At 36.6% G+C, this 25597-nt stretch overlaps 1 protein-coding gene across 7 annotated transcripts in view; it reads left to right on the top strand.

Annotated features, from left to right (window-relative positions):
* The window catches only part of LOC132667179 (uncharacterized), a 322994-nt gene that overhangs the window by 201282 nt on the left and 96115 nt on the right, over positions 1-25597 (top strand). For 6 of the 7 annotated variants that reach the window (XR_009605024.3, XR_009605025.3, XM_078446430.2 and 3 more), the window contains 2 exons: positions 19988-20080; positions 20298-20448. The exons of the other annotated variant lie outside the window; for it this stretch is intronic. The gene's annotated coding sequence lies outside the window, so the exon portion shown is untranslated. Of the gene's footprint in view, positions 1-19987; positions 20081-20297; positions 20449-25597 lie in introns of those variants that run through there. 7 annotated transcript variants of the gene reach the window in all.

Raw genomic sequence — 25597 nt, 5'->3', positions numbered from 1 at the left:
CTTTGTCAACTCTTTCACATTTACTCTCCAGTTCTTTGGTAGTTTCCTTAGTTTTTTTTTTTTTTTGTTTGTTTTTGTTTTTGTTTTTGTTTTTAAGAAATTGCCAAACTGGTTTCCAAAGGGGCTATACCATTTTACATCCCCATCAGCAAAGTATCCTATTCTCATTCTACTCTGCTGATGGCAACTCTAAATACAGATTCTATAAAAGTGGGGTTCTGCTCCAAGTTTGTTTATTAACTAATTATAAAGAATTTATCAATGACACCAATTTTTCCAACTCCTGTCTTCCTCATTTACACAGTGGATGTGAAGAGAAGTACTGTATCATTTGGCTTTTGATTATACAGTGAGATGATATATCTAAAGTATATGCCATTTGGGAAAGACTCATGTTTAAGTGGGATTTTATGCTTCAAAAAGCTTTTGAGAGTTTATTATCTCACTTAATTAAAGTACAAGAGTGATACACAATTGAAAAATATATATGTATCTTTATGAGTTACACAAGGTGAAAATCATTGAGAAATGGCATAAATCTAACATTAAAAAATAAAATTATGTCAAACTATCTCATAATTTGCTTCATATCTTTAAAGTAAACTCATTTTGAGATGATTATATATTTTTTATTAAATTAAAAAAAATGTTTATTAGTTTTTGAGAGACAAAGAAGGAGAGTGTGAGCTGGGGAGGGACAGAGGATCTGAAGTGGGCTCTGTGCTAAACAGCAGTGAGCCCGATGAGAGGCTCAAATCCATAAACTGTGAGATCATGACCTGAGCTGAAGTTGGACACCTAACCACCTGAGCCACCCAGGCGCCCTGAGATAATTATAGATTCACATGCACTTGTGAGAAATAATAGAGAGACATCCATGTACCCTTTGCCCATTTTTCCCCTATGGTAATATCCTGCAAAACTATATAGTACAATATCACAAATAGTGTATTGACATTTCTACAGTCAAGAAACAAAACATTTCTATTATCATGAGGATCTATCATGTTGGTTTTTATTATGGTCACACCTGCTTTACCCTCACCAATTCCCCTCCTCGTCTTTAACCCCTGGTGACCACTAATGTATCTCTTTGGCTACAATTTTGTCATTTCAAGAATATTCTACAGGTGGACTCCTACAGTATGCAGCCTTTGGGATTAGTTTTTACTCTAGCTATTCATCCAAGTTATTGTGTGTTTCAATAACTCATTCTTTTTTATTGTTGAAAAGTATTCAGTGGGATGGAGGTATCACAGTTTGTTTAAATTTCCTCCACTGAAGGACATCTGAGTTGGTTCTGGTTTTTTGGCTATTAGTCATAAACCTACGTTGAACATTTGTGAACAGCTTTTTGTGTGAAGGTAACTTTTCATGTGTTTGGAGTAAATGCCCAGGAGTATAATTCCTGGGTTCTATGGGAGTCGCACATACATGCACGTGTATATTTGAAAGAAACTGCCACAGTGTTTTCCAGAGTAGCTGTATCATTTTAACTTCCACCAGCAATTTGTTATGGAACTGGTTTATTTCTATCCTCACCAGCATTTGGTATTGTCACTATTTTTTATTTTAGACATTCTGATGGGTGTGTAGTAATATTCCATATGTTTTAAATTTGCATTTCCCTAATGGCTAATGAAAACAAATGTCTTCAGATCTTCTGTGAAATGTCTGTTCATATCTTTTGCCCATTTTCTAATTGTATTTTTATTTTTATATATATAGAGTCCTTTGTTGGCTATGTGATTTGCAAATCTTTTCTGTCAGTCCTTTCATCTTCTTAAAATGGTCTTTCACAGAACAAAGTTTAAAGTTTTGATGAAATCCAGTTTATTTATCAGTAGTTTTCTTTTATGGATTGTGCTTTTGGTATCAAGTCTAAGAAATCTTTGCCTATCTGTGGATGTCAATGACTTTCTTCTATAGTTTCCCCTAAGAGTTAATAATTTTTTGCATTTTATTTATTTTTGATAGAGACAGAGCACAAGTGGGGGAGGAGCAGAGAGAGACAGAGACACAGAATCCAAAGCAGGCTCCAGTCTCTGAGCTGTCAGCACAGAGCCTGACACAGGGCTTGGACTCATGAACCACGAGATCATGACCTGAGCCGAAGTCGGAGGCTTAACCGACTGAGCCACCGAGGCGCCCCTAAAAGTTAATAATTTTAATCTTACCTTTAAGTCTGTGATCCATTTGAAACTATTTTTTATGTAAGATGTGATATTTAGGTAGACATTCTCCTTTTCTTTTTCTCCCCACCCCCCCCCCCCGAATGTTCAGTTTCTCCAGCACTGTTTGTTGAGAGAGATATTCTTCCTATTGCATTGCTTTTGCACCTTTGTCAAACCTCAGCTGGGCGCATTTGTGTGGCCCTGTCTCTGCATTCTCCATTCTGTTCCATTGAACAGTGTGCCTGTCCCTTCACCAGTATCATAGTTTTGATTAGAGCAGCTATACAGGAAGTCTTGAAGTCAGGTAGTTTGATTCCTCTTTATTCTTCTTTTTTCTTTTCTTTCTTTTTTTTTTTTTAACGTTTATTTATTTTTGAGACAGAGAGAGACAGAGCATGAACAGGGGAGGGGCAGAGAGAGAGGGAGACACAGAATCTGAAACAGTTTCCAGGCTTTGAGCGGTCAGCACAGAGCCTGACACGGGGCTCGAACTCACGGACCGTGAGATCATGACCTGAGCCGAAGTTGGACGCTTAACCGACCAAGCCACCCAGGCGCCTCTATTCTTTTTTTCAAAATTCTGTTACCATTAAGTTTCCTTTGCCTTTCCGTATCCTTCTTTTTGAAACGTAATTATTTTTAGAGCAGTTTAGAATTCACAGACAGCAAAACTGAAAGTACAGAGATTTCCCATATATGCTGTGCTCTGCACGCACAGAGCCTCCCGTATCATCCACATCCCCCCCCAGAACGTTATGCTTGTTACCACGGATGAGGCTGCACTGACGCATCATAAGCACCCAGTCTGTAGTTTACCTTACGGTTCGCTGTTGGTTTGGTCAACTGTGTAACAGGTTTGGACACGTGTCTATCATTATGGTATGAGAGTACTTTCATGGTCCTCCAATTCCTTTGTCTTCCACCTATTCATCTCTCCCTTCTCCCAACCCCCTGGCAATCCCTGATGTTCTTACTGTCTCCCTTGTTTTGCCTTTTCCAGAATGTTAGTTGGAATCATAGCATATAACTTTCTCAGCTTGACTTCTTTCATTAGTAATATGCCACTCCTGTTTTGCTTTGATTAGTGTTTGCATAATTTATCTTTTCGCTGTCTTTTACTTTCAACTTACCTTTTTGTGTACACATAGAATTGGCTGATGCTTTTAGTCCATTCTGCCAGTCTCTGTCTTTTAGTGGGGATACTCAGGCAATTTACATTTAATATAGTTGTTGATATGTTGGGGCTCAAGTATTGGTTTCACCTTCATTCCTGACAGATATTTTCTCTAAATATAAAATTTTGAGTTCACAGTTGTTGTTTTTTCTTTCAGTACTTGAAAACTATACACTTGTTTCTGGCCTCTGTGATGTCAGATGAAAAATCTACTGTTGTTCAAATTGTTCCCCCCCCCCCCCCCCCCCCCGCAAATTAAGGTGTTATTTCTCTCTCACTGCTTTTAAGATATTTTCTTTGCCCTTAGTTTTGAGAAGTTTGATTGTGATGTGTTTTGGTGTGGATTTCTTTGGGCTGATCTCATTTGGGGTTTGCTTAGTTGAATCTGTAACTTTATGTCTTTTGCCAAATTTTGGAAATTTATAGCCATTATTTCTCTGAGTACTTCTTTACCTGCCCTCTTTGGACTCCAATGACACAGATGTTAGATCTTTTATTATACTCCCACGAGTGCATGAAGCTCTGCTTTTTTTAAAGTATATTTTCTTTGTTGTTCAGATTGGTTTATTTTTTATTTTTATGTTTTATCTTCAAGATCACTGATTCTTTTCTCTGTCCCTTCAATGCTGCTATTAAGTCCATCCATTGAGTTGTTTTCTAAAATTCCAGCTGTTGTATTTTTCAGTTCTAATATTTCCGTTTGGTTCTTCTATCTTTCCCTTCTCTCTCTTTTTAACTTGAGACTTTGTAATTTTTGTTCCACACATGTTCATAATGGCTTGTCCAAGCCTTTTCTTGATGGTTGTTTTAAATCTTTATCAAATATATCTTATACCTCCTTCATCTTGATTTTGGCATCTATTGATTATCTTTTTACATTTAAGTTGAGATCTTCTTGGTTCTTGGTATGATGAATAACTTTTATTTGACACGTGGACAGTTAGAATATTGTAAGACTCTGGATCTTAATTCAACCTTTTGTTTTAGCTACCTCCCAGTCACACTGCTCTGGCAGGGGAATGACAGAGGGTGCTGCCATGGTATTGATATTTAAGAATGGACCTTCAGTTTCTCGACTAGGCTTCCTTTGACCCAGAGGGAGAGGGACCAGGGGAGGGCTCCTCAGTGTTCCTGGGTAGGCTGAGTTTCTGTTTGCCTTACTGGCCCTCTACTGATAACCATCCTGACTGACAAAGATAGGAATGCCTCTTATACATATTACTCATCACACAGCCCTGCTGATATCACAGAGGGTTGGCTCATTACTGCTGGGTGGTGGTGAAAATCTTGACTCTTTACTAGGCCCCTGATGCCACTCAGCCATGCAGAATGGAGTGTCTGATTAATATTGGATGAGAGTGGAAGTCTGGGATGCCCACTTGGTCTCCACTAAAATTGAGGGGGGTGTCTCCTTACTGGCTCAGTGTGGATGGAAGTCCCAGCTCCCTGCTCAGTCTTCTGTGACATCACCTTATTGGGGTAGTATGTGTGTGTGCTGAGGGGAGCTTTGGTATACCTCAGATAGCCTGGTGAGGGTAAAAGTCTACATTCTCCACTTGTCCTTTGCTCGCCTTGGTGTAAGTGGGGCCACAGGGTTGGTTTTTTTTTTTTTTTTTTTTTTTTCCTGTGGTATTTAGGTGCAGTAATGTGGTTGATGTCTAAAAGTTTTCTGTTCTGATAGGCTTCCTTCTTCCTGCTCCTTTGGCTAGAGAGAGACTGCTTTTGTTTTGTTTTGTTTTGTTTTTTTGATCTGCATCCTTTGGCAATTTTCAAGTATCAGCATCTTTGGCTCTAAGTCTGGGATATAAGAGATAAAAAGAAAACAGGTCTCATCACCTTGTCCTTTTGGGGGTTCTGAAGTCCCTAAGTAGTCTTAATCTTCCCATCTTTCAGAGTCTTCTTTTTCATTTATTTTATTTTATTTTATTTTATTTTATTTTATTTTATTTTTAAAAAAAATTTAATGTTTATTTATTTTTGAGAGAGAGAGACAGAGCGTGCCTAGGGGAGGGGCAGAGAGAGAGGGAGACACAGAATTTGAAGCAGGCTCCAGGCTCTGAGCTGTCAGCACCGAGCCTGACATGGGGCTTGAACTCGCAGACCATGAGATCATGACCTGAGCTGAAGTCAGATGCTCAACTGGGAGCCACCTAGGCACCCCTTCTTTTTTATTTTAATATATGTAATGTAGAGAGGTTTTAGTTGTACTTAGTAGGAGGAATGTGTATGTCTACTCTATCTTCCTGGAAGGAGATGTTTGATTTTTTTTTTTTTTTAAGAAAAGAAACATTATAATTTGAAATTTTCCTGTGAATCTTCCCTGGTTCCATTCCTCTCTCTTTCTTTGGTTTTTAATTTTTCTTTATTTATGTGTTTTTGTACAGTAGCTATCCTATAGGGATTTTTACAACTTGATTTGTTTATTTGTCAAAAATATTTTTTGAAAACCACGCATGTGAATATACAGACTCTAAGTTCATTAAGATTGGTGGCCACTTGGAGTTTAGGGTGATAAGAAACTGTTCAAAGCTGGGTTGACACATACATCTCAGAGAAATGGGCTATGAGTGTGCCATTTGTGGTCAGGAAATAGCTGTGACATTAATGAGTAGTAGCTGCTGGCAGAAGGAGAGACCATGCCTGGTAGGTGTGGGAGATATCTGGATACTTTCCCAGGACTGCGCTGTCAGACCCATGGTACCACCACTGGACTATGACATGGGTGTGTAGAACAATCGCACATCTTTCTTGACCTCATGAAGTGTTCTAAATGCAGGCTGCAAGACCCTGGCAAATGTGTGTACTGAGTAGGGGAAGGCATAGGCTTTCCTCTAGACGGTCTCACCAACTGACTATGACAGAGAGGCTGGGCTTAGCCCTTCAATTAAATGTCCCAAATTGCAATGGCTCTTTTACAAAACTATTAGCAAGTATTTCCTTAGGAGTGGTTATATAATATGATTTAAAAATATACAAATAGGGGCACCTGGGTGGTTCAGTCGATTGGGCGACTTCGGCTCAGGTCATCATCTTGCTGTTTGTAGGTTCGAGCCCTGCATCAGGCTCTGTGCTGACAGCTTGGAGCCTGGAGCCCTCTTCATGTTCTGTGTCTCCCTCTCTCTCTGCCCCTCCCCTGCTCATACTCTGTCTCTCTCTGTCTCTCAAAAATGAATAAACATTAAACAAAATAAAAAAAATACCTAATATGCCTAAATGCTGATTGATGTGTGTGACCAGGGTCTTTTGAATTCTTTGGCTTTTCTGGGCTTTTCTTTGGTATTCCAGAGGCCAGTTTGGACTGAACTGAATATCCAAATAATATCTGAATAATAACTGAATAATAATAATAATCTTACCATCTTAAGATGGTAAGATATTCTTGGCTTTCTCGGACACTCAGTGACATTTAAAGACTACTGGGGCTTAGCTTTGTGCATATCTCAACTAATTAATACCAAACAATAATTGTAGGGCTTTGGTTTAGAGAATTCTAATCAGCCTTGAAGCCAATGAACCATTAAAAAGATTTCTACATTGAAGCTCACTTCACAAATGAGAGTTGTATTTTTTCCGTGTGAGGCTTATACCCAGACATCTTTGGGATCTTAAACATCATGATTTTGCATGACAAACTTTCATTAGGTTGGGGAGATATTACAATAATAATCTTTTTGTTATAATCTTATTTATATTTTTCTATTCCCTTATTTCTATAATTGATGGCTAGGGATTCTTTACTGTTTTTCTTCTTTTCTTTCATTTTATATTTTTATTTTACCAAGATTACATTTATGTACCTTTGAGCAAAAATATTTGAGCCACATGACTGAGCTAACGTTACATTTAGAAGTTATTTTATTAGGCTGCATTTTAATTTTATTCCATTTGTCCTCATTAAACAACTGTTTGCCCCCTCAGGCATTTTAGTGCTAACTTTCTGACTCTATATTGGTTCCCAGGCTGTAAAAGTTGAAGCTTATTTGAATTTTTTGCCTAGGACTCTTTTAAAAATACACATAAAAAAACAACTTGAGATATTCTAAATGTTTTGTATGTATACCTGCTTTGGTAACATAATATTTGTTTTACACCCAAGGGATAATATCCTTAAATGATAATAATAGCATCTGAGTAAATAATTTTCTCTAAAAGGGATGGATGTGTGTATGTGTGTGTGTGTTCCTAAAAAGGATATGTGTGTATGTACATTTATGTTTATACACATGAATGTGTAGATATAGATATCTATCTATCTATATAGTTGACTCTGGAACTATTAATATGGGTTTGAACTGCATGGGTCCACTGTTACACAGATTTTTCTATAAATACAGTACTGTAAATATATTTTCTCTTCCTTATGATTTTCTTTTTTTAAAAAAAGTTTATTTATTCTGAGAGAGAGAGAGTATGGAGGGGAAGAGAGAGAAGTAGAGAGAGAGAATTCCAAGCAGGCTCTGCACTGTCAGTGTAGAGCCTGATGCAGGGCTTGAACTCACTAACCCATGAGATCATGACCTGAACCAAAATCAAGAGTTGGACACTCAACTGACTGAGCCATCCTGGTGCCCCATGATTTTCTTGTATTTTTTCTCTAGCTTATTTTTATTGTAAGAATACAGTATATAACAAAATATGTATGTGGTAATCAACTGTTTATGTTATTGGTAAGACTTAGTAGTTAGGCTTTTAGTAGTAAAGTTTTGCGTGAGTCCAAAATTATATGCAGCTTTTTCTACTGGTGGTGGGGGAATTGGTGCCCCTAACCCTTGTGTTGTTCGAAGGTCAACTGTTTGTATTTATGTGTATGCAGTGTATAAATTTACAGTGTGTAGGTTCTGCCTAGGACTACATGAAGCCAATGGGTCCCTGTGGTGTTCAAACTCCATCCTTAGACACCATTTTCTCCCCCCGCCATTCCTCTGCCCCTTCCATTCACTCTTCCCCCTCTGCAGTACTTCACTGGAGGAACAGGAAGGAACAGGAAATAGGGATGAAGAGCTGGAGAGAGAGGATGTGGGCCATTCTCATAATCTTTTCTGAACAGTCCATATTTTCCACCATGCTGGAGTTGTATTTTTCCACTGCTCTTTTCTACTCTTCTCTGGGTTGGGGGTAGTGGTGGTGGTGGTGAGAAATGAATCTAGATACCTGGTTCTTGCCAGTTTAAGATTATATTGTTACAAATTCTCATTGTATAGAAGTCCTTCAATCTCTGTGGACTTTTTTTTTTTTTTAAAGTAGGCTTCATGCTATGCACAGAGCCCAATGTGGGGCTTGAACTCACAACCCTGAGATCAAGAACTGAGCTGAGATCAAGAGTCAGATGCTTAACTGACTCAGCCACCCAGGCGCCCCTCTGTGGACTTTTTGTTAAGGGATTTAACAGTTGCTTTAAATTAAGAGATTGATTTTCATCTTTAGGGTACTTTTCTAGATTTAAATATGTAATTTATCTTTTGTTTTTTCCTCTTTTTATCAACATCTTGGTACCTTAACTGCTTTATAATTTCCTTCCTCGGGTTTCTTCCTCTTCCCAATCTTTTTGCCCTCTGAAACTATTGTGGCAGAGATCAAGTTCAGAACTATATAAATAGCTGAAGAGAGTTTTCTTTTTTTATGTTTATTATTTATTTTGAGAGAGAGCATGAGCATGAGTGGGGGAGGGGTAGAGAGAGAATTCCAAGCAGGCTCCATGCTGTTAGTGCGTAGCCCAATGTGGGGCTTGATCCCATGAACTTTGAGATCATGACCTGAGCCAAGATCAAGAGTTGGATACTTAACTGACTGAGCCACCCAGGTGCTCCTTAAAAGAGTTTTTCAATAGCAAAGGAAAATAATTTCCTTTTTGTTGTTCAAGCTATCAAAATTCTTACTTTATTTTCTGTATTAGTGCCATATTCATGGTATGTTCATTTGAATTAGTTTTGTACATTTTCTTTTTACTTAACTGGAAAGAATTTTAGTCAGTGTGAACAACAATTTCATTTACTGTATCCACACATATCAAAACTCCCTCTTCCAATGAAATCGGTTACTTGCCCGAGCAAAAAAAACCACTATATGATCATGAATTTTATACCTTGTTGTAATAACTTCAATTTTTATATTTGTTGGTGGCTACTGAATTTTGATTTTGGAATATCCTACTAATTAAGACAATTTTCATAGTGTAATAAAAAAAAATTCTCAGGCATATGATTAACTAAAGGAAAGAATGTAAAGTAACCCTACTGAATATGTGTGTGTTGGGCACGCACTAGAAGTAACATAGGTGTGAACTCTTAACCATAGGTAGGTACTGAAGAATGTAAAAAGCTGAATAACTGCTTAATTGTTCTTAAGTGATTAAAATACAGTGTTGCGGGGCACCTGTGTGGCTCATTTGATTAAACTTCCAACTCTTGATTTTGGCTCAAGTCATGATCTCAGTGTTCATGAGTTTGAGCCCTGCATGGGGCTTTGTGCTGACAGCACCGAGCCTGCATGGGACTTTTCTTCTCTCTCTGCCCTTCCCCGTGGTTGCACTGTCTCTCCCTCCCTCCCTCTCTTTCTCTCTCTCTCTAAATAAATAAATCTTACCATATATATATATATATATATATATATATATATATATATATGTAAGAAAAAGAAATGGAGCCTAGAGTTGGAAGTAATATGGCAAATAGGATGTTCTGAAGGATACAGCAAATTTTCAAAAATGTGTAACTGATAAATGCAATCTTAAAAACTATATATATATATATATTAGTGTTGCCTAGGGATGAAGAATACCTTAATCAAGGTTTAGGACTTTTATTGATCCAACACTTTAAACATTTGGAACCCCATCATAGACAATATTATAATGATAATGTGATAATGATAAAAATGTTGTGAATTTCATGGACAAGCAGGCTGATTTAACAGAAAGACTCCTCATAGCTTTTTTCTGTTATAATTGTGTGACCTTGGGATCGTCTTGAACAAGTTGTGAACGTCTAGTGCTCATCTCTAAAATGGGGAAGCAGTAGATGGCACAGTGAAGTTGTACATTGGTTGCTTTCTTACCTACATGACAAAGATCACAACTCAAAGTAACTGTTGGGATATTCTTTAAATTTACTATTACTGTCACCAAATAAATTGGTTTATGCCTCTCTTTGAAGTAGAAGAGAGAGAATTTGGCTCTTCGATAATTTATTGGAAGTGTCTTAATACAGTTCATATATGGAACAAAAGCCATGCCTACATAGGAAAAATGGCAATAAGAAAAGAATTGTGTTTCTCTGTTTCTGTTGGGGGGGGGCACCTCTTTATTATGTATTAGGAAAAGGAGCTAAGTATGTTACACAAACTGGGTTCATGTCCTAGCTCTGCCACATACCGGTGTCATTTAACCTCACATTTCCTTGCCTCAAAACAATGGTGTTAATGCCTGCCCTGCCTAATTCATGGTAACAGCATGAAGATTAATTTACATTCATTTCCTCTTTTAACTCACACTGCACAAGATCACTTGGAGGTGCAGGAACCTATGGGTTACTCTCCCATGTGAAACAGTGCTTTGCATTGCTTGTAGTTTTTAAGATTGCATTTATCAGTTACACATTTTTGAAAATTTGCTGTATCCTTCAGAACATCCTATTTGCCATATTACTTCCAACTCTAGGCTCCATTTCTTTTTCTTAAGCAAGTGAAATATGCATAAAAATGTGAGGATGCTTCAGTTTGTTCCAGAATGATATTTTGATGCATAGTACTGGAAGCATAAAACCGACTTGGTTGGGACTAATAAAATTTCATGTTTTTTCCCTTATTCACAAATGTTAATGATCCTTTAAAAAAAATCTCAGTTTTACAAGATAAAAATGGATAGTTTAATGTCATCTTATTCCAATCCTTGTTTTTGAACATTTCAGTATTTGTTAAACTGAAGTGTCTGTCGGTAAATAATATTCACTCATACTTCTTGCTTTTTCTTTTTAATGTTTTGAAAAATTTGACTCTGATGGAAAAATACTGATTAACTATTCCAAAACTATTTTGATCATATTCCAAGACCCAAGTGGTGCATGAATAAGTTCTTTAAGTTTTATATTTTAAAAATAATTGGATCTTTCTAATCCTAGGTGTCCATGTCCCATGTGTTAGCTGGCACAGAACTAAGTAAATAACCCTTTTTTGTATTTGCATTTTAATTTCCCCTTAACGGTTTTGCAATCTATGTTTTCATACAGAGAATATGTCTGCATTATAAATAGATGTCACTTGAGCTGTCATTTCAAAGATCTATGATAGGATTCTGAAAGTCTAGAGACAATGTTTAAAGTGGCAAATTTAGTTAGAGTTTTTGAAACATTTTTTTTAACTGTGCCCCTTAAGATGAAACATTATATAACCCCTAATTGATATCATAACTTGTGGTGTACTACTTATTAATATGAATTACATGCATGCATCAGTTTGATTTAAAGTTTACAAGATAGTTTTTAGACAAAATTATACATACAGCATAAAACCGGATTTTCACCACACTCCCCTTTGATTTTGTGCATACATAATACATACATACATAATGTTTCATAAATACATTCTATCAGTACAGATAGAGTTTTCCCAAATACATGTCATTCTTCTAATAAAAGCTAAAGACATTTTATATAATCTGAAGGATACATCATATAAGTGAAATAAGCCTCTGGAATGTTTATTTCACATTAATGCTTGAATTAACTGTGACTTTGGTGGATTTTTTCGTTGAATTATATCTTTTTGTAAATTCTGTTTTAAAAATGATATTACATTGTTCCTGTTCCTTGCTGAAGTATACTTTGCAGTGGGAAATATTATAAACTAAACACTTCCCATCTGGCCCTGCCAGGGTGAATGTTTCCCTCACAGCCTTGACTTGCAGTCGAAGCTGATGTGAGAGTATGTCATGGTTGTTTTGACAGTCCGGTCATCCTAATCCAGGGATCCGATCCCTATGGTTTGTCAATTATCCTGCTAACCCTACAGCGAGAGCAACACTCAAGGCACTGAACTGTCAACCAATAACCAAGAAATAATGTCAGGAGCCAGAGAGGCAGGAATGAGAGAGGGATGCTTTTGACAACAGAAGTCTGTATCATTCAACATTTATTTTATTTGTGGGAGCTCGTAACAAATTAATTATGAGAATCACATGATGAAATGTCATCCATTGATTTGGACATTCTTTTGTGTCTAAATTTAAAAAGCAAGGATTTGGCTGCTTGTATAAGTTTTCCTAGCATACGGTTCTGGAACATAATTCTATATAGAAAATGGCTAGATCACCTGAACTTAATTTGATTGTTAGTGAGTTTTGTTTTCTCACCTGCTTCATGTTTACTGTAAGGTCTTTAGGAAAAAAAATATGCGCCTGGGGATTATATGTGTGCTCATGGAAATTATTTTGAAAGTTACTCGGAGTGCCATTAATATGGAAATGAACATAAATATGGGGTGTGAAATTGTGCCTTATGTATCACAAAAATGCATACAAATCCAAGAATTTCAAAGGGAAACGTATTTTTGAACAATTCTTGATCATTAATAGTTTAAAAAAAGAAATAGAAGGGACTTTTAAGTGACAATGGTATCTATCTTAAAATGAGAAAATGATAATGAGGCTGTAAATCTGTAACTGCTCTTGAATAGGGCCCGGTGGAACTCTTGAGTGACATCAGCCAAAGTCTACATGGCTTTTGATTCTGCTCTAGTTTGCAGTCTGTGTTTTATGCATGTATCAGTTCAAATATCTGTGTATATATCAATTCAAATATTATGCGTACATAAACTAAGTGGCAGACCATGATTAACCAACGCGAGCCTGGGATCAATTTTCAAATACATGTTTTATTGCTGTATCCAAATGAGACTTTTTACCTGTATGTCTTTACTTAGGAAAATATTGAATGAGTCAAAATTCCTGCTTCATAAAATGCAAAAAGTTTGAAATTTTAATACATTTTGTGAAATTCCAATAAATATTCATACTGGCTCTTGGGATTTAATGACTACAGAACTTATTTTTCCTGGTTTGAAAATTATAAAGTTACTTATAAAATCATGCTTATTTTGGACAGTTCCCAAAAATAAAGAAGAAAGAAAAACACAAACATAATGTAGACATTCATATGTATATTCGTTTAGAATATATATATCAGAAAAAAGATCACATTATATCGATAAAGTTGTACCCAACTTTTTTTTATTTAATGCATATGTTCCCATATTATAAAAAAAATATTTGAAAATAAAATTTTGACACTGTTATATTTTAATATATGAATATAGCATAATTCACTTAAGTAAGTCTCTAATGTTGAGTTTCATATTAGTTAAATTGGAAATGATATAAAGTGATTGCAAGGGATAACTCTTATTTCTGATTTAGTTTAGACTTATTTCTGATTTTCATTTTAGGATGGGTTTGTTTCAGGTAAAATTATAAGTCAAGGAGTATCAATAAGTTTGATCATCTGGGAGGACTTCAAATCTTATTTAAAGTTAATGATTAGCTCTTAAAAAAAAAAAGAGGCTCTTGTCTGGCTCAGTGTGTGGAGCATGTGGCTTTTGATTTCCCATTGTGAGTTTGAGCCACCTTCTGGGTGGAGAGACTACTTAAAAATGAAATGAGGAGGGCACCTGTTGGGATGAGCGCTGGGTGTTGTATGGAAACCAATTTGACAATGAATTTCATATTATAAATAAATAAATAAATAAATAAATAAATAAGCAAGCAAAAAAATATAATCTTTAAAGAAATTAAAAAAAAATAAAGTGAATAATTAGCATTAGAAATTTCCATAGCTCCTTAATATATTGTTAATTTCTTCTTTTTAGGCTACTGCAGGTGTAGTTGATTAGTAATTATTAGTTATTTGTTAGGTTTTCTGATAAAACAGAAACATGTCATGGCTGAAGAATAGCATTGGGGACATTAGAAGAAATATTTATATTTTTTTAAAGTTTATTTTTATTTAGGGGCACCTGGGTGGCTCAGTGAGTTAACAGGAAACTTTGGCCCAGGTCATGATCTAAGGGTTCATCAGTTCAAGCTCCATATGGGGCTCTATGCTGACCACTCGGAACCTGGAACCTGCTTCAGATTCTGTGTCTTCCTTTCTGTCTGTCCCTCCCCTTCTCATGCTCTCTTGCTCTCTCTCAAAAATAAATAAACATTAAAAAAATGTTTTTTAAAAGTTTATTTTTATTTATTTTGGGAGAGATAGAGAGCAAGTGAGGGAGGGGCAGAGAGAGAGGGAGACAGAATCCAAAGTAGGCTCTGTCAGCACAGAACCTGATGCTGAGCTCCAACTCATAAACCATATCATGACCCCAGCTGAAGTCCAGGAGTCATGCGATGCTTAACCCACTGAGCCACCCAGGCGCCTCAGAAATATTTATGTTTTAATCTAGGTGTTATTTCTCTGTGCTAGTGGCTTAATCAAAAACTAATATGGTGGATGGCAGATTCCACGTTTGTGGGTTCAGATTCCACTGTTACTTCATGTAAAATATACTATATTCTCAGACAGACTCTGTGCTTTAATTTCTCCTTCTGTAAAGTGAAGGATTGCCCAAATGATTGCCCACCTCTTTGAGTTGTGGAGAGGATTCAATTAGGAAATGTGCATCATCTCCTTCATGCAGTGCCTGGCACATAGAGAGCCTCCAGTGAATGTCAGCTGCTGCTATTACTGGAATACAGCCATTAGCAAATAAAAATGTATTCAGATTTAACAAGCATTGCATTTCTTGTGAGGAAGTCAAGAATAGCAAATATTTTCATTAGGTACATAATACCTGGTTAAAAAAGCTTTTCTTTGTAGCAATACAAACTTTTTTTTTTTTTAGAAAAGTACAATGTAATATAGTAGCAATTATTCTTGCCTGCTGGGAGCAGCAGAGAAGAGAGATCCTAGTAAGTGTCTTTGTGTTATGTGTTCTATGTCTTATTAGCTCCACGTGTAAGGATGCTACATTGGTATTATGTAATGTAGTCCAGAGCTGCTTCAACTTTAATGAGTCATTTGGGGATCTTACTAAAAGGCAGATTCCGTAAGTCTAGGCTAGGTCCTGAGATTCTGTATTTCTGGCAGATCTCAGGTGATGCTGATGGTCCAATAGGTACATTGAGTAACAAGGATTTAGAATAAAAAATGATGTTAGTGAAGTTTGATAGTGAGTTTTTAAATTCAAAAGAAAAACCTTGCATATTATAAATTTGAGTCCTCTCAGTGTCTTGCAAAAGTGGGAAGTTAACACAGTTACATAAAACTAATATCCTCAAACAATTGGCAGTGGGGGAGAAGAACAGCATTAAAAAAAAAAAAAAAAAAAAAAAAAGAAAACCGAAACTCTCCATCCACTGATCTTTGGCTGTCTGCAAATACCAAATGAATATTTGGTGCCAGGCTGGGTTTTGTTTTTTCTTCCTCTCTGGCTGCTTCTTTCTCAATGTCACTGCCCTCACAGAATGGTGTGGTTTCTTTCAGCTGGCCTCCACCAAGACACAGAAGCAGTAATCACATCATATCAATATTGTTTAATAATGACCATGATGAGGACACAGACATTCCTCACATCAGAATCTTTGCTCTGACTGCTTTTGGCCTACTATCCTCACCTGATTATTACAGAGTAGGTATGCAGCCCGGAGGTGTATAAAATATTGCACAACTTTTCCAAATCTTCTGTGAACATCCTTTACTCAAAGACTTAGAAAATTCTATTAACACAAATATGGATCATTTATAGCATAGAATTTGTGTGCATTAAAAAACAGTACGAAAACTTAATGGTAGACCACCTCTGTCTGTGTTCCTATACCCCAGGGATATTATTTCACATTATTGTGCCTTTAAAAGTAATTTCAAGGAGAAAATATGAAAGCTATTGGGAGTGAAAAGAACAAGAGAAGAAACCCAGGGAGGCAGCATGATAGGAAAATTGATATAAGTCAAAATACTTAGTTTCTAATCCTTGCTTTGCCATTCACATCCTTGGCCAGGCTTTATCTCTGTGGGCCCCCTCAGTTTCTCATTTGCAAAATGAAACAGACTGAACAGCCTCCAAACGCTGGCTCTCTATGATTTTATGATTGAATTATTCTTTTCTTCTGAGACTTTTACCCTAATTCATAGGCGGCCAGTTGACTATTTTGTGTGGTAGAGCCTTCCCTAGCCCTGGCTCCTATGGTAGTCTCCATCTGTGACCAGCACTGTCAGTCATTCTGTGATTATTTTCACTGTTCTGCAGAGTCAAAGGCCTACCCTAGAGATGGAGTTTCATTTGAAATACAGTTGAGTGTACATGACGCTAAAAAACGTGTTACCCCACGTGCAATGGGGTAAGTCTCTGAGAGAATTTACCCCCTGAATTTAGGGTATCAATGAGGCAGTGTAAACCACCAGAACAGCGACTTGACAATTTGTCACTCAACTTCAGCAAAACTATAGAGGAACAGCACAATGAATTAATGAATAGCAACAAATCCCCATGACAACATGTTAGTTCATTAAAATTTTATCAGCATTCTTCCTAAGGAAAGTGTGCCTTCTGTTCTATGTTGAGTTTCTTCAACATTGTTTTACAGCCAATTCGCAGCATTCTGGTGCTTCAAAATTAGTTCCTGTGGAGAGTGAGATACACATAGACTCTATATTGTGTCACACATGGGTCTCCTGGGTGTCACGATGAAATATTGCCTGCATTTTTGTGTATCTTATGGCTTAAACATTAACAAGCATTTCCCCACTGCCTTTTTTTGAGAGTACGTTAATTAGCTGAAAATCCATCTTTGTGTTAATTTTTAGCAAATGTATTAAATTGCATTTCATAAATATTTTTCTAATACTCAACAAAAAAAGCATCAAATTGTATGTGGTGGTGGGGGGGGGGGGATAGCAGAACATTTTTGCTTCCTGCCACAGTGGCATTTTCCCTCTGGTTTTGGAATACACAAAGTAACTCATGAGCCTGGATAATTTCCTTGTATTCTTTTCCTCTCTTTGAAAATGTTTTTATGTATAATCCAGATGCTAGTGGTCTGGGTGTTCCTCTATCTTCCAGCATAGGAAGGGATATATTTCCCTTTTATAATTAAACAAATCTCATAACCCCATCCTATAAACAATAGGGAATGCAGCACAATTCTCAATATTTTCTAGGGCTTTGAGATGATTATATTCTGTCTATTTAATTTCTGCTATGAGTTCTACTGAATTCCTAATTTCACGCATGTCTCTCCTTTTATAAAAGTATCTAAATGGACACCTATACAGAAGTCAGCCTTCTTTACTTTATTGACCACAAATTGAGGATTATGGCAATTTAGCAACCTCTTTATTTACCTCCACAAATTGGTGATTATGTATTGCTGAAGAATGTGAATTTAGAACATTCATCAATATATATATGACCATCATGAAATCTGTTTTTTTTGGCACAGAAATTGAAGGAATGATTTTTTCACATGTCATTAAGTGGGTTTACACTGGACTTAATTATGAATTTGTGAATCTGTGTAACCTTTGTATTATAAATTTTAGAGAAGTATCTCAAATAAAATCACAGAAATCTGTGATTGACCTTGACCTAAAAATCATTTTCTACCATATGCTAAAAATAAACAGACATACACAGCAAAATTTGTGTATAAGGATATTAATGACAATGTTGTTTATAACAAGAAAAATGGACCTAATCTAAATATCTGATAAAAGTTAGTTAATATAATTTGTTACATTCCTAAATCGAATACTAGTCTGTCATTAAAAATAATGAGATAAATCATGATTTCCTGACATAGGGAATTATTCATAATATATTGGTAATTATAGGAAAGTATAACATGATTGTATATTTGTCCCAGAGTGTCAGTAAATATGTGAATATTTGTGTGAGATAAAGTCTATAAGACAAAACCAGAAAGTTAATAGTATTGACCACTAGGATGTGGGATTTAAGGTTGATTTTTTTTCTTTACTCTTATTTTCTAATTTTTCTCTCATGGCCACGTAATACTTAGTAAAATCTTAAAAAATAAAAAAAGTGTTTAATCGTAAATTTTGGAAATTTTAGAAAAACCAATTGCAAGGCTCACTTTTTTTGAGAGAGAGCAAACAAAGGAGAGAGGCAGAGGGAGAGAGAGAAAGAATCTTTTTATTTATTTTTATTTTTTTTATTTTTCAATATATGAAATTTATTGTCAAATTGGTTTCCATACAACACCCAGTGCTCATCCCAAAAGGTGCCCTCCTCAATACCCATCACTCACCCTCCCCTCCCTCCCACCCCCCATCAACCCTCAGTTTGTTCTCAGTTTTTAAGAGTCTCTTATGCTTTGGCTCGAGAGAGAAAGAATCTTAAGCGGGGCTCTACACCCAGTGTGGAGACCATCGTGGGGCTTGATCTCATGAATGTGAGATCATGACCTGAGCTGAAATCAAGAGCTGGACACTTAACTGAACCACCCAGGTGCCCCAAGAATCATTTTTATAGGATAAATAAATGCATCAGAATCTATTTGCATTATATATGGCAAGATATCTTAACAGCCCCACTATAGGCATTTTAGTTCAAATAATTCTTTGTTGTGGGAGCTGTCCTGTGTATCGTGAGATACTTAACAGCATCCTTGGCGTCTACTTATCTGATGCAGGTAGCATCCTCCAGTTGTGACAGCCAAAAATGTCTCCAGACATTGCCAAATGTCCCCTGGGTGGGAGGAGGGACAAAACAACACCCAGTTGAGAACCACTGATTTACAGGTATTGATTGATTGATTATACTGTGAACCATGATTCTTAATTTGTATGTGGAACAATTATCTTCCCTTACATATTCATTCTTCCAGTAATATTTCGTCATTTCATGCCTCCGTATTGAAGGGGAAGTTGCTTTTTCCTTTTCTCAGAGACTGAACTAGAGTAAATTGACAAGGTGATCCAAGGCTTGGATCACTGAATCTGAACGGATTATCTGTCAGTGTGATCACCATGGCTAATTGCTCAAATCAGAGCCATCACTTGTACTCCAAATCAGAGCTTGTACTCCCAAACTCATGGGCTCCACACCTGACATTTACCTTAACAATAGGAGAATGTCCAGCCAGCTCATTCTAGAGTCCAAAATTTAAAAATGATTTACTGTAAATATAGTATGTTATTATTTCCAATAATTATACTGACTCTGAAAAATATATGATTCTTATGATCATGAGACATGGCTTTGAGTTCTGAGCCTGCCACTTTCCTGTTAACATGAATATGGACAAGTCTTTAACCTCTTTTAGTTAAAGTTTTGTCATTTGGAAATAAGGGTGATATTAGCAGTCCCACTTAATTACATCATTGTAATAAATAACAAGTGCATTTATAGCTTAAAAGTGCTGTGTAAACTGCCAAGGACTCCATGCCCATTGGGAATTCATTTCTCATGAAGGTTATTGGTAGCTGAGGTTGCTATGGCAACCTTTCTGGTTTGTAATGTTCCAAAAGCAATGCCCAATATATACATGGCATTTATTTACACCTAGAAAGCAAATAGGGATAATTAAGGAATTTAACTTGAATTATTTAACTGGTGTCTTCTGAATGTCCCTGTTCCCTTTGTCATATTTCAGTGCTCATAGTAGAAATGAAATAAGTCTCAGATGCTGGTGGATATGGAATATAAAACTAAAGCAAATAAGAAAGGGAGAGAAAGTAAAATAAAGGTGAATTCTTAAAAATATAGAGCATCACAGAAATTAGGAAACACATGTTTGAGCTCATTTCAAGAATTACCAGTGTGAGATTTCCTCTGATAGTTGTTTTCCCTGCTTTATTCAACTCTGTTAAAATGAATCAACCAATGGGGCTTCTGCCATATCCCCCAGGAGCCTCTGCTACACTGTAATATAACTAAACATTAGAATATCTTTTTCTGATTAGCTGTCTCACAGCTTCTCTCCAAAACATCCCCTGTGGATTTCAGAAAATTATAGCAAGCTAGCATCTGAACAAGAATGGAAGATATGCCAACTCCTTTGCCTGATAACTACTATGCCTGCTAAGTTCAAGATTGTACTTTGACAACTTTAAGAAAGCAATAATAAAATGGATTTTAAAACATATATCAGCCAACTACTTGCTTTGACTTTCATGTATTCTTACTTTTCAGTTCTTCAAAGTTAAGATATAAGGTCAGATTTAGATATGGTGCCCAAACAGAAGAGGATAATAAATACTTGAGTAAAATGTGGGATATATTCATGTGTGCATGTGTACGTGTGTGTGTGTGTGTGTGTGTGTGTGTGTGTGTGTGTGTATTAAATAATCCCTGCAAAAGGACATAGGGGTATTATGGTTCCAACACGACAAACCTATGTAAACTAATATTACTTTGCTTTCCACCATGTGCAAAGAAAATGCAGCAAGTTCTCTGATTAGCAAGAAAAACATTTTCAAATTAGTTTCCAAGGACAGGGAATAAATTTGGGATTAACTTCTTTTGTTTAGTTTTGTTTGGTCTTCATGGGGAATAACACACATTTGAGAAATGATCAAGGGATAGCTTTAAGAGAGTTAACAGCCATAAACTTATAGGTATACAGATCTAGAAGGGAGTTAACGTAATTAACTGAGATGCGAGAAATGGCATGAGAATCCTCAATTTGTCTGGGGAAATGACTGGATCCATTTTTGATAGTTATTCTGTTATTGACAGAATATGCACATACATATCTAATCATTTAGCAAGCAGATGGAATTGACAATGCCATGACCAGGAATGAAATATATGGGAAAATTGATGTGGACTTGACTGCTTATGCTAATTGGAATTTTTAAGAGTGAGTGAGATGACCAAGGTCAAAAAGGAAGCATATGAAATTGTCAAACTTGTCCCTATTATTACTTATTATTATTACTTTTTGCATTTTTCGTCTGTCTTTCACACTAGACCTTAAGCTCTGTTGCGGAGCCTGCAATAGTCTTGTTTACCATTGTATTCTAGAGCCTAGCATCATGCCTGGGGGGTGGCATCCCTGAAAGAATGAACAAAAGCAGAGGTTATTCATAAGTTCATACAGAAAGTAACTTGGGTTTTGTCATTGCTGTTAGTGATTTTACCTGGAGTGATCTCATCAACCAAAGGATTTAAAGGTCATTTTGCCTCTCCCATCATATAGGCTTTTATATTCTTTATTTAAGGATTTGTGAGTGGCATTGGGTTAGGAATAAGAAATTATGTCTTTCTGTTTCAGAACAGATGGAGCTTGACTGTCATGAAAACACCATTCTCATTTTGTACCAAGGCTCTGTGCTCCACAGGCAGTTATATAGGTAGGATGTACTTAGAAGAAAAGGGTGTGGTGCTTTGGTGCTTCTGTGTAGGATTAATCCAGACTCAGCACGAGTCTCTCTCAACCAGGAAGGGACTGTGAAGGTGGACTGCTCTTTTACCTATTGCACTGAGGTCTGGGTGACCATGGGTTCACCATGTTCTGGTGATTGGCATGTGGGAGGAACTGCTGGTGTGCCATGACCAGGCCAGGCTAGACTGCTAAATCTTCTGACACCATCCTTCACACTTTCCTGGCTGCTGGCCAGATGCAGAGGACCTGTGAGGAAGCTGGAATCCTGCAAGATAGCAGAGACATGGAGGGATGATTGCATGGAAAAGAGTTCCATTCCCAAAAAACTGCCTGGAGCCGTGACATGAGCAAGAGATACATCCTTACTGTATTAAGAGCACTAGTAAATTAAATGGTCAGCATGCGAGTGAGGTTAGTGCCCTGTGTCTTACTCAAGTCCTAGTACATGAATTGTTTTTCGTTTTTTTTTTTGAAGTAATTCTTCCTCTCATCATTTTTTTTGTCTCAAAGTGATTTCTGAACACATAGTACAACGGACGTGGGAGATATGGAAGAACTTCTGTCTGTGCGTTCAACTAATGTGTGTTAATGTATTACCTGCTCTGAGGAGGAGGAGTAAAATTCTCCAGATCTGCTGTTTTAGCTCTCAGATTGCCTCTAACTCCTAGAAGGAAGGGAGAAGGTAACTCTTCCCCCTGATAGTCTTCATATGTTAGATGATAAATAGCTACTAATTAATAAATGAAATTTGTATCCATCAGTTAAGTTGGAACTTATCTCCTTGTGTGGTCTTCAATTATTTGGTGAGGAACTTTCTGCCAACTAAGGACCTCTCCCTAAGTTTGAAACTTCTTTGACTTAACCAGGATCATTATTCTCCTTGCAGAACAAAGGAGAGAAAGATGTAGTTTGTGGAAAGAGAAAATTTGACTTCAATAAGGCCCATTTTTACTGCAATATTGCACTTGGTTATGACTGTAGCTTTAGAATGTCCCTCCAGGGACACCTGGGTGGCTCAGTCAGTTAAGCATCTGACTTGATTTTGGCTCAGGTCATGATCTCACAGTTTATTCGAGATCAAGCCCTGAGTTAGACTCTGTGCTGACAGTGTGGAGCCTGCTTGGAATTCTCTCTGTCCCCTCCCTTCTCTGCTTCTCCCCCACTCACGCTTTCTCTCTCTCTCAAAATAAATAAACACTTAAAAAGTTACACTAAAAATGCATCTTTACTTCTTAAAATAAGACCTTTATTGACTTAAATACAGTTAATTTATTGTTTCATTTTTTTTTCTTTATAGTATGCTGAAACTCTTTTCTCTTCTCTCTCTCCTTTTACCCATTATCTCCAATTCCTGATGGGAATCCTTTTTTACTCAGTGATATTTATCTATGTTTTCTTCCATGATCATACCCTTTTTAAATAGATTACACCTTTCCATTATTCATGTCTTATATGTTCTTTTGTTCTTCTTTTCCTTGTCCTTACTATATTTTCATAAGTCCTTATTCTTGATGCCTCCTGATTCATCCACTTAAGCTTATATGCATTATCCAGCAATATTTTGGTTGAGATATATGGAAAATTAATCCAAACTGGCGTAAATAAAGAAGATAATGTTACACACTAAATAATGGCCCTCCAAAAGATTTCCATATCTCAATTCCCAGAACTTGTGAATTATGTTATCATATGTGGTAAAAGGGAGTTTGCATATGTGATGAAGTTAAAGACCTTAAGATGGGGGGTTACCCTAGATTATTAAGGTGGGTCAAGTGTAATTGCAACAAGTGTAATCACAACAGTCCTTATAAGAGGGAAGAAAGAATAGAACCAGGAAGTAGTTGAGTGATGTGAGGAAGGGGCCATAAGCCAAGGAATGTAGATGACTTCTAGAAACTGAAAAGGCAAGGAAACAGATTCCTCCTCTGAAGGTGGTAAAAGAAATAAAATCCTGCCAACTGAAGACCACACCCTGATTTAGACTTTTAACCTCTAGAACCAAGAGAGAATGAATTTGTGTTGTTTTAAGTTGCTGAGTTGTGATAATTATTTTCAACAATAAGAAACTAATATATGGTATCTGTTTGCTTATAATTATTGAATGCAGTATGTTTTGTTTTCAGTTCCTGATGAGAGCTCCATGTTTTCATTTTTTCATAAATCTTTTAATGAAACATCTATGATTTTAATGTAAATATATTTAAAGTGAAGCATAAACATGTGACACAGCTGGATCACAGAAACTTTATGGATTTTTATAATTTCCCCCATCACTTGATGATGGTGTCTCACCTGTTTGCAATTCTATAGGAGTTTCTTTGATCTAGTTTTCCTTTCAAAAGCATTCAACTTCTCATAAAAATAACACATACCTTTTTCCCCCCTTATGTTTCATTAGTGTATTCAATATTTAATGATTACATTTTATGATTACAATAAATTTGAGAAGAAACATTGATGGCTCTTGATAATAAATTGTTAAACTAGACAGACCACATTTGGTGTGTATGGTTGTGAGTTCACTATGTTTTATTGAAGGCATGAAGAGTATTAGTTAAAGCAGAAAGTTGATTAAATACAGATCAGTTAAGAGAACTCATATCATAGTTCCATTGGCCTGTCTTGGCTTCTACATCCATCCTTGACATAATCACCCTGGCTGAAGGAAGATTGCAGAGAACATCAGATGGTACCCCCAAAGTGTTTCTCTTGAGCTCTTCACGTCCCTCCTACTATTAAAGCTGAATAAGCCATATATTTGAATTTCTATTCTTTATTGCAACTAAAGATGGCCACATGACCCAGTTGTAGCTATTGAGATGGAAGTGGTATTCTGGGGGATTTCTGGGAAAGGGATCTCTCCCTGATAAAAGGAGAGATGAGTCAAGGCTGTGTTTCTCATTTCACCCTGGCATATACTCTTCCCCCATTTATTGCTTATAGGTGCAGTCATAGGACTATGAGGCAAAAGCTAACAATCTTAAGGACATCCAGCCCGAGGTTGGAATTGTGAAGCTACTGTAATAACCTGGAATTGGTTTTTTAACTCTAATTTATCACTTTCAGTTGGTTTCCCCTTACTTTCAGATGGATGCTTCCTTACTGGTGGAGAATGGAATAAACTGATAGGCTACAAGAGGGTTATGTGTTCACTCCCAGAGACAGGGTGAGGTTGGGGGAGGGTCATTTATTCAAAGGAAAACAAAGGTGCTATTATTAAAAGAAAATGGGAAATGGATCTTAGACAAAAACAACAGCAGTCAACCTCACATGGGCATCAAAAACTCCACCTCTCCTATATGGATCCAAAGTGAAAATGCAAGCTCTCAGTGTTGCTTCTAGACAAAACTGAAGCACTCAACTACTCTGCTTTCCTAAGCCCTGCTAATGTTTCTTTTCCTCTCCCTTCTTTTCCTAAGATGCTAGGCACTTGTAAATTAGAAACCTACTTGGAGTAGGAAGATAAGTTGACTTGAGCTAGAGTCAAATGAAACTGTCAAAAGAAGAATGCCAGTCACTTTAAGCAGCTGTCTGAAGTCTGCCTGCCTGTCTCCTTCCTGTAGTCTCTGTAAGACAGCTCTTGTTAAAGGCATATGTCATGTCAGTCAAACACCATAGGTGGTGTTTGGAGTTTGAGGTATTGACAATAGGCATTTGCTTTTGTCTCACATCATCCCATCTCAAAGGGATGTGGTAGGTACAGATGCCTCTTGAAAGAAAAGGGGACACAAATGATGGATGAAAAACTGTCAGTGGTAGCCAGTACTACCTATTAACTCCTGACTTTTAGAATGGATACTAGATTTAAAAAAAATGTTCCCATTTACTTGAGCACAAGATAATTTTCATGACCAATTTTATAAAAATATGTAGTTT

Source organism: Panthera onca, chromosome B2, assembly GCF_046562875.1.
Source record: "Panthera onca isolate mPanOnc1 chromosome B2, mPanOnc1 haplotype 2, whole genome shotgun sequence".
NCBI lineage: Eukaryota > Metazoa > Chordata > Mammalia > Carnivora > Felidae > Panthera > Panthera onca.
Note: the sequence above shows the minus strand (reverse complement) of the source record. Positions and strands in the feature narration are given on the sequence as shown.